The following is a 15,504-nucleotide window of genomic DNA, read 5'->3' as shown; positions in this document are numbered from 1 at the left end:
GAAGGTCCCGTGAGGTGCTGAAAAGAAGGTATATCCTTTTGTTTTAGGATAAAATGTTCTGTAGATATCTGTCAGATCCATTTGTTTCATAACTTCTGTTAGTTTCACTGTGTCCCTGTTTAGTTTCTCTTTCCACGATCTGTCATGGAAGACATCATCCTGAGTGAGGTAACACAATCACAAAAGAACTCAAATGATATGTACTCACTGATAAGTGGATATTAGCCCAGAAACTTAGTATAGTGAGATATAAGATACAATTTGTAAAACACATGAAAGTGAAGAAGAACAAAGACCAAAGTGTGGACACTTTGCCACTTCTTAGAATTGGAAACAATCACTCATGGAAGGAGTTACAGAGACAAAGTTTGGAGCTGAGACAAAAGGATAGACCATCTAGAGACTGCCATATACAGGGTTCCATCCCATAATCAGCATCCAAACGATGACACCATTGCATACACTAGCAAGAGTTTGATGCAAGGACCGTGATATAGCTGTCTCTTATGAGACAAGGCTGGGGCCTAGCAAACACAGAAGTGGATGCTCACAGTCAACTATTGGATGGATCACAGGGCCCCCAATGGAGGAGCTAGAGAAAGTATCCAAGGAGCTAAAGAGATCTGCAACCCTGTAGGTGCAACATTATGAACTAACCAGTACCCCGGAGCTCTTGTCTCTAGCTGTATATGTATCAAAAGATGGCCTAGTTGGCCATCACTGGAAAGAGAGGCCCATTGGACAGGCAAACTTTATATGCCCCAGTACAAGGGAATGCCAGGGCCAAAAAATGGGAATGGGTGGGTAGGGGAGTGGGGGGGGGGGTGGGGGGGACTTTTGGGATAGCATTGGAAATGTAATTGAGGAAATGAGGAAAATACGTAATATATATATATATATGATAGCTTGTCTCACTATGTGCCCCAACCAATTCATCTAGACAGCCTCTAAACAACACCTCAGAAACCTTGAAGTGAAATAAACCAGTAGTGATAGTATTAAAACTCTACAGATTTGTGCATAGGTTTATTGTTCCTGCCTGATCCTAGCTAAGCTAAGATCCTAAGCCTAGCTATCTGTCACTCTACAATTGCACACCAATACAGTGCTTTTCCAACAGTGAACCCTAAGTACAAGTTAACTGGTTCATGAACTGACATGCATACATCTATGAAACAGAGAATAACCATCTAAAACAAGAATCATTGCTAGAGACCCACCTCCAGATGGCTAAGTCCCAATGCAAAAACACAAATACCCCAGACAATATGTATCTTCTGACAATTAGTATTATAACAATAATATTCACTGAGGAAAAGAACTTAGACACCTAATAAAATACTTTCAAAAGTGTAATTACAAACACTTTTGCTCAAGGAACATGAAGACAGAATTGTTGCAGTATAACTCTGTGAACCCTAATATTCTGTTACTTATTTCAAAATTCTGTTTCTACTTGTGTGCTCAGCTCTAGTACACGCCTTTAATTCACGATCTTTCTTTTTATTGTAATCAGAATTAATCAAGTCAACTATAGGTCAAAATGTGAAGAAGCAACCAGTTGACAGGGAGTGAATATAGGAAGAAAAAAAAATAAACCAGAGAGTAAGGGGTGTCTGGAGGATGGATAAAAACACACAAAAGATGTATAAAGGGAGGGCACTGAGCATGAAGAGTAAGTAGACTGGTGGTAAGATACCGTTGAGGGAAGGAGCCTGGAGAGAAACAACTAAAATTTAGTGACATTTGAGTTGCTGGCTTACTGTGTACCATGGAAATGGCCAAACAACCCAGGATGTTAGCAAGACAATAAGTTGTGCTCTACAAACTGACAGCAAAGCCACATTGCTGAAGACAGTACCCACAACTCACTAAACATAGAGAGGTCTAACAGTTGCCTAACTAGGACTTATTTAAACAAATGCAGGTACTCTGCATCAAAAGTAAACCTAAACACTAAACCAGTCACAAAACATTGATCAACAGTCTGTCCTACCTAGAAAATATGTCAGAGCAACGGTGGCACAAAAGTTTTCGGTGTAATACCATGGGATGTAACACATACCTGACATTGTTTGGGTGGCCAAAAGAGCAGAGACTAGACAGTCCAGAAACCTGGAGTAAGACAAAATACTACTGGTCTAAAGAAAAATAATAAAATGACTCCTAATGATATTCTGCTATGCACATAGATCATGGTCTTATTCACCCAACATTGGGAAACCTTCCTCTTGCAGTAGATGTAAACAAATAGACTCACAAGCAAACATACAGATTGACCTTGAAACATGAAGCTCTAAACGGGATGTTTTCATTAAATCCCTCCCTCTCAGGCATCAAGGAATCACTCAGGTGATTTCCTGTAAACATGCTTCCCACATTAATTTTTAAAATAAAGGAGAGCTGATGATTGGGCAGATAAAAGGGAAGGTGGAACAGAAGGTGGGGGAGAGAAGAAGGAGAAAATGGAAGAGGGAGAGGATGCAGAGGAGGAGGAAGAAGAAGAAAAGCATAGCAGAAGCACACGGCCTGGAGAAACCACAGTTCTAAGGGGTCTCAAAAGCTGTGGAAGATGGTAGTATAGCAGTTGATCTGCCCAATCTAGGCACGCAGCAAGTAATCATATAAACTGTGTTCTGTTTTCATTGCCAGGGCATATTTGGGAGGAGATTTACCGCAACAAATGGCTGGGGAGTTGGGGAAGAAATTGGAAGGAGAAGAAGTATGAGAAACTAAAATCAAGGTAAAATGTATGCTATAAGAACCTATTTTTAATAAAAATATCTCTATTTCTTTAATTATCTTTAATCTATTTTTTTAAGTCTAGATGGTATCCTCCTCCCAGGCTGCCATTCTTTCTTTCTTTCTTTTTTTGTAAAGGCCTACTTTATATTTCATTTCTTATGAATGACCTGGTTCCTTCATTTCTTTGTGGTTGGTTGGTTGGTTGGTTATTTGGTTGGTTTGAATTTTTTCTTTATTATTATAATTTGTTTTTTTCTGAGGTTGTATTTCTCTGTATAGCCCTAGCTGAAACTCACTTTGTAGACCAGACTGGCCTCGAACTCAGAAATCCTCCTGCCTCTGCCTCCAAAGTGCTGGGATTAAAGGTGTGCACCACCACACCCAGCTCTTTCTCTTTTTTTTGTTTTAATTTTTTATTAGATATTTTCTTTATTTACATTTCAAATGCTTTCCCCTTTCCTAGTTTCCCCTCCAAAAATCTCCTTTCCCCTCCCACTTACCAGTATTCACCATCCCACCCACTCCTACTTCCTGACCCTGGCATTCCTCTATACTGGGGTATAGGACATTCATAGAACCAAGGGCCTCTCTTCCCATTGATGACCCAGTAGACCATCCTCTGCTACATATGTAGCTAGAGCAATGAGTCCCACCATGTGCTTTCGTTGAGTGGTGGTTTACTCCCAGGGAGCTCTGGGGGTACTGTTTAGTCCATATTGTTCATCCTATGGGGCTGCAAACTCCTTCAGCTCCTTGGGTACTTTCTCTACCTCCTTCATTTGGAATCCTATGCTCAGCCCAATGGGTAGCTGTGAGCATCCACTTCTGTATTTGTCAGGTTCTGGCAGAGCCTCTCATGAGACAGCTATATCAGGCTCCTGTCAGCAAGCTCTTATTTGTATCCACAACAGTGTCTGGTTTTCATGGTTATTTATAGAATGGATCCCAAGGAGGGCAGTCTCTGCTCTGAACTTTGTATCTATAACTCCTTCAATGGGTATTTTGTTCCCCCTTCTAAGAAGGAGCAAAGTGTCTACAATTTGGTCTTCCTTCTTGAGTTTCATTTTGCAAATTGTATCTTGGGTACTCTGAGCTTCTGAGCTAATATCCACTTATCAGTGAGTGCATATCATGTTTGTTCTTTTGTGATTGGGTTACCTTACTTAGGGTGATATACTCCAGATCCATCCATTTGTCTAAGAATTTCATAAATTCATTGTTTTTAATACAGGCATAGCACTCCATTGTGTAAATGTACCACAATTTCTGTATCCATTCCTCTGTTGAGGGACATCTTGGTACTTTCTAGCCTCTGACTATTATAAATAAGGCTGCTATGAGCATAGTGGAGCATGTGGCCTTATTACATGTTGGAACATCTTCTGGGTATATGCCCAGGACTGGTATTGCTGGGTCCTCAGGTAGTACTACATCCAATTTTTTGAGGAACTGCCAAACTGATTTCCAGAGTGGTTGTACAAACTTGCATTGCCACCAGCAATGGAGGAATGTTCTTCTTTCTCCACATTCTCACCAGCATCTGCTGTCACCTGAGTTTTTGATCTTAGCCATTCTTACTGGTGTGAGGTAGAATCCCAGAGTTGTTTTGATTTCCATTTCCCTGATGACTAAATTATGCTGAACATTTTTTTAGGTGTTTCTCAACCACTCAGTATTCATTAGTTGAGAATTCTTTGTTTAGCTCTCTACCCTAAAAAGTTGGTGGACTCTTTTGTCTTATTGTCAGCATCCTTTGCCTTACAGAAGCTTTGCGATTTTATGAGGTCCCATTTGTCAATTCTTGATCTCACAGCACAAGCCATTGGTGTTCTGTTCAGGAAATATCCCCTGCCCATATATTCAAGGCTCTTCCCCCCTTTCTCTTCTATATGTTTCAGTGTCTCTGGTTTTATGTGGAGTTCCTTGATCCACTTAGACTTGAGCTTTGTAAGAGGAGATATGAATGGATCAATTCCCATTCTTCTACATGCTAACCCTCAGTTGAGCCAGCACCATTTGTTAAAAATGAAGTCTTTGTTCTACTGGATGGTGTTTGCTTCTTTGTGAAAGATCAAGTGACCACAGATGGGCGGGTCACTTGATCTTGATTCAATACTGGGTCTTCAATTCTATTCCACTTATTGAAAAGATATTCTACCTGTCTGTCACTATAACAGTACCATGCAGTTTTTATCACAGTTGCTCTGTAGTACAGCTTTAGGTCAGTGATGGTGATTCCACCAGAGGTTCTTTTATTGTTGAGAATAGTTTTTGCTTTCTTAGGGTTTTTTGTTATTGTGGATGAATTTGAAAATTGCCCTTTCTAACTCTGTGAAGTTGGAATTGTGATGGGAATTACATTGAATCTGTAGATTGCTTTCAGCAAGATAGACATTTTTACTATATTATTCCTGCCAATCCATGATCATGAGAGATCTTCCCATGTTCTGAGATCTTCTTTGATTTCTTTCTTCAGATACTTTAAGCTTTTTTTTTATTGGATATTTTCCTTATTTACATTTCTAATGTTATCACTTTTCTTGGTTTCCCCTCCTAAAAACACTCTCCCCCTATTTCCTCCCCACTCTCCCTGCTCACCAACCACCCCCACTCCTTCTTCCTGGCCATGGCATTCTCCCACACTGGGGCATATAGCCTTCATAGGACAAAGGGCCTTTCCTCTCATTGATGACCAACTAGGACATCCTCTATTGCATAAGCAGCTGGAGCCATGAGTCCCACTGTGTGTGCTTTTTTGGTAGGTGGTTTAGTCCCTGGGAGCTCTGGGGGTACTGGCTAGTTCATATTGTTGTTCTTCCTATGGGGCTGCAAACCCCTTCAGCTCCTTGGGTACTTTCTCTAGCTCCTTCATTTGGGATCCTATGCTCAGCCCACTGGATGGCTGTGAGCATCCACCTCTGTATTTGTCAGGCACTGGCAGAGGCTCTCAGGAGACAGCTATATCAGGCTCCTGTCAGCAAACACTTGTTGGCATCCACAACAGTGTCTAGGTTTGGTGATTGTAAATGGGATTGTTCCCCAGGTGAGTAAGTCTCTTGATGGTCATTTCTTGGGTCTCTAAACCACACTTTGTCTCTATAACTCCTTGTATGGGTGTTTTATTTCCCCCTTTTAAGACAGATAGAAGTATCCACACTATGGTCTTCATTCTTCTTGAGTTTCATGTGGTTTGTTAATTTTATCTTGAGTATTCTAAGCTTCTGGGCTTCTGGGCTAATATCCACATATTGGTACGTGTATATCATGTGTGTTCTTTTGTGATTGGGTTAACTCACTTGGGATGATATACCATCCATTTGCCTAAGAAATTCATAAATTCATTGTTTTTAATAGCTGCATAGTACTCCATTGTGTAAATGGACCACATTTACTGTATCCATTCCTCTGTTAAGGAACATCTGGGTTCTTTCCAGCTTCTGACTATTATAAATAAGGCTGCTATGAAAATAGTAGAGCATGTGTCCTTGTTACATGTTGGAACATCTTCTAGGTATATGCCCAGGACTGGTATTGCTAGAATTGCTGAATTTTTGTCTTATTGTCAGTGTCCTTTGCCTTACAGAAGCTTTGTAATTTTATGAGGTTCCACTTGTCAATTCTTGATCTTACCTCACAAGTCATCGGTGTTCTTTCTGTTCAGGAATTTTTTCCCCCTATGTCCATATGTTCTTTGCCACTTTCTCTTCTATAAGTTTCAGTGTATCTGGTTATATGTGAAGGTCCTTGATCCACTTGGATTTGATCATTATACAAGGAGATAAGAATGAGTAGATTTGCCTTCTTCTATATGCTATCCACCAGTTGAGCCAGCACCATTTGTTGAGAGTGCTGTCTTTTTTTTTTTTTTTTTTTATTCCCCCCAGTGGATAGTTTTAGCTCCTTTGTCAAAGATCAAGTGACCATATGTGTGTGGGTTCATTTCTGGGTCTTCAATTCTGTTCCATTGATCTACCTGTCTGTTGCTGTACCAATACCATGCAGTTTTTTATCACAACAGTAGTACAGCTTGAGGTCAGGGATGGTAATTCCACCAGAAGTTTTTTTATTGTTGAGAATAGTTTTCACTATCCTGAACTTTTTGTTATTCCAGATGAATTTGGAAATTACTCTTTCTAAATCTATGAAGAACTGAGTTGAAATTTTGCTGGTAATTGCATTGAATTGATAGATAGCTTTAGGCAATATGCCCAATTTTCCTATATTAATCCTGCCAAACTATGAGCATGGGAGATCTTTTCAACTTCTGAGATCTTCTTCCACTTCTTTCTTCAGAGACTTGAAGTTCTTATCATATTGATTTTTCACTTGCTTTGTTAGATTCACATCAAGGTATTTTATATTATTTGTGACTATTGTGACTATTGTGAAGGGTGTTGTTTCCCTAATTTCTTTCTCAGCCTGTTTTTCCTCTTGTCCTTTGTGTAGAGGAAGGCCACTGGTTTTTTGTTTGTTTGTTTTTTGTTTTGCTTTGTTCTTTTTGTTGGTCTTTTTTTGGAGTTAATTTCATATCTAGCTACTTCACTGAAATTGTTTATCAGTTTTAGGAGTTCTCAGGTGGAATTGGGGGGGTCATTTATGTATACTATCATATCATCTGTAAATAGTGATATTTTGACTTCTTCCTTTCCAATTTGGATCGCTTTGATCTCCATTTGTTATTTAATTGCTCTGGCTAGGACTTCAAGTACTTTATTGAATAGCAAGGGAGAGAGTGGGCAGTCTTGTCTAGTCCCTGATTTTAGTGGGATTGCTTCCAGCTTCTCACCATTTACTTTGATGTTGGCTACTGGTGTCCTGTAGATTGCTTTTATCATGTTTAGGTTATGGGTCTCGAATTCCTGATCTTTCCAAGACTTTTATCATGAATGGGTGTTAGATTTTGTCAAATGCTTTCTCCGCATCTAACAAGATGATCATGTGTTTTTTTTTTTTTTTTTTTAGTTTGTTTTCATAGTGAATTACATGGATGGATTTCCATATATTGAACCATCCCTCCATCCCTGCCTACTTGATTATGGTGGATGATGCTTTTGATTTGTTCCTAGATTAGGTTTGTAAGAATTTTATTGAGTATTTTTACAACAATACTCATAATGAAGATTGGTCTGCAGTTCTTTATTGGGTCTTTGTGTGGTTTAGGTATCAGAGTAATTGTGGCTACATGGAACGAACTGGGTAGAGTACCTGCTGTTTCTATTTTGTGGGATAGTTTGAGGAGTATTGGAATTAGGTCCTCTTTATTAATGACTGTTTCTATTTGTTTAGGGGATATGGGACTCTTTAGATCTTTAATCTGATCCTGTCTAGAAAAATGTACATTTCATCCAGGTTCTCTAATTTTGTTGACTATAGGCTTTTGTATTAGGATCTGATGATTTTTTGGATATACTCAGATTCTGTTGTTATGTCCCCCTTTTCATTTCTGATTTTGTTAACTAGGATACTGTCCCAAGTGCCCTCTAGTTAGCCTGGCTAAGGGTTTATCTATTTTGTTGATTTTCTCAAAGAACCAGCTCCGGATTTTGTTGATTCTTTGAATAGTTCTTTTTGTTTCTACTTGGTTGATTTCAGCCTTGAGTTTCATTGTTTCCTGCTCTCTACTCCTCTTGGGTTTATTTGATTCCTTTAGTCCTAGAGCTTTTAGTTGTGTAGTCAAGCTGCTAGTGCATGCTCTCTCCAGTTTCTTTTTGGAGGGACTCGGAGCTATGAGTTTTCCTCTTAGGACTGATTTTCTTGTGTCCCATAATTTTGGGTATGTTGTGGCTTCATTTTCATCAAACTCTAAAAAGCCTTTAATTCCTTTCTTTATTTCTTTCTTGACCAAGTTATCATTGAGTAGAGTGTTATTCATCTTCCACGTATAAGTGGACTTTCTGTTATTTATGTTGTTACTTAAGATCAACCTTAATTCATAGTGATCTGATAGGACGCATGGGATTATTTCAATATTTTTTTATCTGTTGAGGTCTGTTTAGTGACTGATTATATGGTCAGTCTATAGATACCTGTTAAACCATTTCTTTCATAACTCCTGTTACTCTCTGTATTAGGGTTCTCTAGAGTCACAGAACTTATGGATAGTCTCTATATAGTAAGGGAATTTATTGATGACTTATAGTCTGCAGTCCAAATCCCAACAATGGTTAAGTTGTAGCTATGAATGGAAGTCCAAGGATCTAGCAGTTACTCAGTCTCACACAGCAAGCAGGCGAAGGAGCAAGAGCAAGACTCCCTTCTTCCAATGTCCTTATATTGTCTCCAGCAGAAGGTGTAGCCCAGATTAAAGGTGTGTTCCACCACACCCTTAATCCCAGATAAAAGGTGTAGCCCAGATTGGAGGTGTGTTCCATCACACCTTTAATCCCAGATAACCTTGAACTCGGAGATTTAATCTTCTGGAATCCATAGCCACTATGCCTCAAGATCTCCATACCAAGGTCCAGATCAGAAACTTTTATCTCCAAGCTTCCAGAGAACGGTGACTGGTGAGCCTTCCAATTCTGGATTGTAGTTCATTCCAAATATAGTCAAGTTGACAATCAGGAATAGCCACTACACTCTCACTGTGTCTCTGTTAAGTTTCTGTTTCCATAATCTGTCTATTGATGAGAGTGGGGTGTTGAAATCTCCCACTATTATTGTATGCAGTACATTGTGTGATTTGAGCTTTACTAACATTCCTTTAATGAATGTGGATGCCCTTGCATTTCAAGCATAGATGTTCAGAATTGAGAGTTTATCTTAGTAAATTTTACTTTTGATGAGTATGAAGTGTCCCTCCTTGTCTTTTTTATAATGTTAGGGTGAAAGTCGATTTTATTCGATATTAGAATGGCTACTTCAGCTTGTTTCCTGGGACCATTTGCTTGGAAATTTTTTTTCTAGACTTTTACTCTAAGGTAGTGTCTGTCTTTGTCCCTGATTTGGGTTTCCTCTGTGCAGCAAAATGTTGGGTCCTGTTTAAGTAGCCAGTCTATTAGTCTATGTCTTTTTATTGGGGAATGGATTCCATTGATATTAAGAGAAACTAAGGAAAGGTAATTGTTGCTTCCTAATATTTTTTTCTTGTTAGAGTTGGGATTCTGTTCACTTGGCTAACTTCTTTTAGCTTTGTTGAATGATTATTTTCTTGCTTTTTCTAGGACATAGTTTCCCTCCTTGTATTGGAGTTTTTTCTTTCTTATCCTTTGAAGGGCTGGATTTGTGGAAAGACATTGTATAAATTTCATTTTTTTTCATGTAATACTTTGGTTTCTCTATCTGTGGTAATTGAGAGTTTTCTGGGTATAATAGCCTGGTTTGGCCTTCCTGTTCTCTTTGGATCTGTATAATAGGTCTTTCTTTATATGTTACTTTACCTTTTTCCCTTACTGCTTTCAATATTCTTTGTTTAGTGCACTTGGTGTTTTGAGTATTATGTGTCAGGAAGAATTTCTTTTCTGGTCTAGTCTATTTGCCATTCTGTAGGCTTCTTGTATGTTCATGAGCATCTCTTTCTTTAGGTTAGGGAAATTTTCTTCTATAATTTTCTTTAAGACTTTTTAAATTAGTCACTTATAGTGGGTTGACCTAATGTTGCTTGTGTTCTAATACTAATACTGGTTCCTCAAGACCTGGTTTCCCAAGAGATGAAAGAGTCTGCATATATACCCAAATGATGCCATTTGACCTTGTCTCCAAGTTATTTTCAATTGGAGAATAAAGTTGCCAACAGCCAATAGTTGGGCAGAAGAAGAAATAATAGGGTTTAGGATTCCTGAGCTTAGGGGTCAGGGGAGAGCCATGAGGGACAGAAGAAAGTGAGGAGGAGAAGAAAGTCATGATGAGTTAGGAGTCAAGAAAACATGGCCCTGAGAACTAGCTAACTGGAATTAAGAGCAGCTCAGATGAAACATAGCAAGTAATAATTCAGGGTTATCGATAGAAAATAGAGTGGGGAAGTAGCATTAGTAGTTAATAAGCAGTTAATATAGATTTCTTATGCGTTTTCAGCCAATGTTATTCTTATTTTACCACTCCCCCTTTCTTCTGTATTTACTTTTCTTCCTCATTCTAGAGGTGTTTCCTTTTCTAATTACCTTATTTGAGCCCTTATATGCTGCCGGCTTACCAGTTGTAGCACCTCCTTCATTGGTCAGAGCTCTCCCACATCATTACTCAATCAAGAAAATGACACAGACTTCACTATAGGACAAATTGATGGAAGCATCTTAATTTATATATATATATTTTTCTTCAGAGATGCTCTATATTCTGTCAGATTGAAAGAAAAACCCCTTAAACACTAATGTGGAGGCATGTGGTGCTTCTCCTTTGAGGCTTTCAAAGAACTTACAAAGAGATTTAAATAGTGGCTGAACCCATTTACATGTCCATGGGATATCATTAAATTCTTCCTGTTTTTTAACCACCTTGTCCTTGCCAACATCTGTTTAGATTTTGTGAATCTAGTTAGTTGGTTTTTTTATGATATCAATTTTGATTGCATTTCACTGTCATAGTAATACATATTTCCTCAATGGCTAAATATTTTAAACTTTATCTTGCATTGTGCTTCATTTGCTTTCCTTCTATTTAGAAGTATTCACTTAATTTACCCATTTTCTACTTGGATTATTCTTTCTATTAGTATTTAATTTGGAGCCTTGGAAGAATATAGCCATTTAATTTTATTCACATGGATCAACACAGACCTCTGTATTTTTATTACCAATTACTAGTCCACACAATAACCATAGAAACAAGACACACAGTAACACTTGCATGGCAATAGTCTAGAATTTGGAACATGTTATAGGACAAGTTCCAATGTCTATACCAAATAAATGAATTGAGAAAACTTGAGGTTAGAGAGGCTAAAACAGAACAGATGATTTCAGATACAAAAGAGTAAACTATAATTAATGATAACTTTATTGGAATTCAGATTTTTGAAAAGCAATGTAAATGGTACATACTTGGGGTGGGGAATGTTGCTCATCCCATAAAACACAACTTAAGCATGAGGACTGAAGTTCAAATCAAAAACAGGCTGTAGATAATATGGTTCTGTTTAGAAGCACACTGTAATCCTAGTGTTCCAGAGAAGAGACAAAGGATCTTTAAAGTAAGCTTACTAGCTAGAATGTTCTAACAAGTAAGTTTCAGTTTCTGCAAGAGATCCTGATTCAAGAGATAAAGAGGGGATGAGCAAGACAGAAGTTTGATCAAACCCTCACCTACAAATGAATGCCCATCATGTTTGCACACACCTGTACACACATATACCCTTTAAACACACACACACACACCCAGTACACTCCAAGGACAAAGGAAAATCACAAGTATAGCAATACCTTGGCAAACTGTACTTTCTGATATATGGACTACTAACATTAAGGAATTGGTTGAATTCACAAAGGATGATAAGTGATGCAGTAGCTGTATTTAGAAGTCCTGAGTTAAAAATGATTGGTAAAAACTGCAAGAGGAACAGGCAGGAGAAGGAAAAATTATAAAATAACCTCTGAAACTAAGTTCATTAATTGCTCTTTCTATTTGTGTTTGTACTAGAAATTTTACACAGTAAAATACATTTCATAATAAAAAGGGAAATGAAATTACTATAAAGTATGAAAGTATAATGTGAACTGTTAAAAATATATTAAAATTTGCAATTTGAAAGCTGTGTGGACAAATATTTCTCTAGTGGTAATCAGTGGAACCCACTAGGAGTCACTTGAGAAGTTACCATTTATGTTAACAACCATTAATTTAAAATAGTATGCTCATTATAATGGCTTCATGGATCAAACTGACTTTATAAGAAGACTGATTCATAAATTATAATTTAAAATTTATTCAGTCTCTACTCCACACTTTGTCTCCATATTTCCTCCTTTGAGTATTTTGTTCCCCCTTCTAAGAAGGACAGAAGCACCCATACTTTGGTCGTCCAACTTCTTGAGCTTCATGTGGTCTGTGAATTGTATCATAGGTACTCTGATTTTTTTCCATTTTTTTATTAGATATTTTCTTTATTTACATTTCAAATGTTATTCTCTTTTCTAGTTTCCCCTCTGAAAATCCCCTACCCCCTCTCTCCCACCCATGTTCCCCAACCCATCCACTCCTGATTCCGGCTCTAGCATTAACCTATACTTGGACATAGAACCTCCACAGGACCAAGGGCCTCTCCTCCCATTCATGACCCACTAGGCCATCCTCTGCTACATATGCAGCTAGAGTCCCAAGTCTCAGCATGTGTTTTCTTTGATTGGTTGTTTAGTCCCAGAGAACTCTGGGGGTACTTGTTAGTTCATTTTGTTGTTTCTCCTATGGAGCTGCAAATCCCTTCAGCTTCTAGGGTACTTTTCTAGCTACTTCATTGGAGGACCCTGTGCTCCATACAATGGATGACTTTGAGTATCCACTTCTGTATTTATCAGGCACTAGCAGAGCCACTCAGGAGACAGCTGTATCAGGCTCCTGTCAGCAAGCTCTTATTTGTATCTACAGTAGTGTCTGGGCTTGGTGGTTGTTTATGGGATGGATCCCCAGGTAGGGCAGTTTCTAGATGGTCATTCCTTCAGTCTCTGCTCTGACCTTTGTCTCTGTAACTCCTTCCATGGGTATTTTGTTCCCCCTTCTAAGAAGGATCAAAGTATCCACAATTTGGTCTTCCTTATTGGGTTTCATGTGCTTTGTAAATAATATCTTGGTTATTCTGAGCTTCTGAGCTAATATCCACTTATCAGTGAGTGAATATCATGTGTGTTCTTTTGTGATTGGGTTACCTCACTTAGGGTGATAGCCTCTAGATCCAACCATTTGTCTAAGAATTTCATAAATTCATTGTTTTTAATAGCTGCATAGTACTCCAATATGTAAATGGACCACATTTACTGTATCCATTCCTCTGTTGAGGAACATCTTGGTTCTTTCCAGCTTCTGACTATTATAAATAAGGCTGCCATGAACATAGTGGAGCATGTGGCCTTATTACATGTTGGAATATCTTCTGGGTATATGCCCAGGACTGGTATTGCTGGGTCCTCAAGTAGTACTATGTCCAATTTTCTGAGGAACTGCCAAACTGATTTCCATAGTGGTTGTACAAGCTTGCATTGCCACCAGCAGTGGAGGAGTGTTCCTCTTTCTCCACATCCTCACCAGCATCTGCTGTCACCTGAGTTTTTGATCTTAGCCATTCTTACTGGTATGCGGTAGAATCTCAGTGTTGTTTTGATTTGCATTTCCCTGATGACTAAGTTATGTTTATCATTTCTTTAGGTGCTTCTCAGCCATTCTATATTCCTCAGTTGCAAATTCTTTGTTTAGCTCTGTACCCCATTTTTAATAGGGTTATTTGGTTTCCTGGAGTCCAACTTCTTGAATTCTTTATATATATTGGATATTAGCCCCCTATTGGATTTAGGATTGGTAAAGATCTTTTCCCAATCTGTTGCTTGCCTTTTTATTTTATTGATAGTGTCTTTTGCCTTACAGAAGCTTTGCAATTTTATGAGGTCCCATTTGTCGATTCTTGATCTCACAGCACAAGCCATTGGTGTTCTGTTCAGAAAATTTCTCCTGCCCATATATTTATATGGAGTTCCTTGATCCAATTAGACTTGAGCTTTGTACTAGGAGATAAGAATGGATCAATTTTCTACAAGCTAACCACCAGTTGAGCCAGCAATATTTGTTTAAAATGCTGTATCTACTTATAAGTGAGTGCATACCATGTGTGTTCTTTTGAGACTGTTTTACCTTCCTTAGGATGTTATTTTCTAGTTGTACCCATTTGCCTAAGAATTACATTAAGTCAATATTTTTATTGAATATTTTCTTTACATTTCAAATATTATTCCATTTTTTTGGTTTCCCCCCTAGACACTCCCTATTCCACCCCTCCTCCTGCTTCTATGAGGGTGTTCCCTGACCCAACCACCTACTCCTGCCTTCCAGTCCTGGTATTCCTCTACACTGGGGCATCAAGCCGTTACAGGACCAAGGTCCTCTTCTCCCATTGATGACTGACAAGGCCATCCTTCACTACATATTCAGCTGGAGCCATGTGTTCCACCATATGTTTTCTTTTAATGGTCGTTTAGTCCATGGGAGTTCTGGGGGTATTGGTTGGTTGGTTCATATAGTTGTTGCTCCTATGGGGCTGCAAACCCCTTCAGTTCCTTCGTCCTTTCTCTAATTCCTCCACTAGGGACCTGGTGCTCATTCCAAAGGTTGGCTGCAAGCACCTGCCTCTGTATTTGTCAGGCTCTGGCAGAGCCGCTCAGGAGACAGCTATAGCAAGCTCTAGTCAGCATGCACTTCTTGGCATCCTCAATAGTAGGTTTGCATTTGGTGTTTGGTGATTGTATATGTGATAGATCCCCAGGTTAGGAAGTATCTTGATGGCTGTTCCTTCTATCTCTGCTCCAAACTTTATCTCTGCATTTGCTACCATGAGTATGTTGATCTTCCTTCTAAGAAAGACTAAAACATCCACTCCTTTGTCTTCCTTTTTGAGCTTCATGTGGTCTGTGAATTGTATCTTGGGTATTCTGAGATTTTGGGCTAATATCCACTTATCAGTGAGTGCATACCATGTGTATTCTTTTGTGATTGGTTTACCACACTCAGGATGATACTTTCTAGTTCCATCCATTTGCATGTGAATTTCATGAGGTCATAGTTTTTAATAGTTGAGCAGTATTCCATTGTGTAACTGTACCACATTTTCAGTATCCATTCCTC

General features: G+C 38.6%; 1 long non-coding RNA gene across 1 annotated transcript in view; it reads right to left on the bottom strand.

The window, feature by feature from the left end:
• Positions 1-15,504, bottom strand: part of A330008L17Rik (RIKEN cDNA A330008L17 gene) — a 316,765-nt gene that overhangs the window by 162,208 nt on the left and 139,053 nt on the right. The window lies entirely within an intron of this gene.

Source organism: Mus musculus, chromosome 8 (genome assembly GCF_000001635.26).
Source record: "Mus musculus strain C57BL/6J chromosome 8, GRCm38.p6 C57BL/6J".
NCBI classification, from domain to species: Eukaryota; Metazoa; Chordata; class Mammalia; order Rodentia; family Muridae; genus Mus; species Mus musculus.
This window is presented reverse-complemented; position numbering and strand designations above follow the sequence as displayed.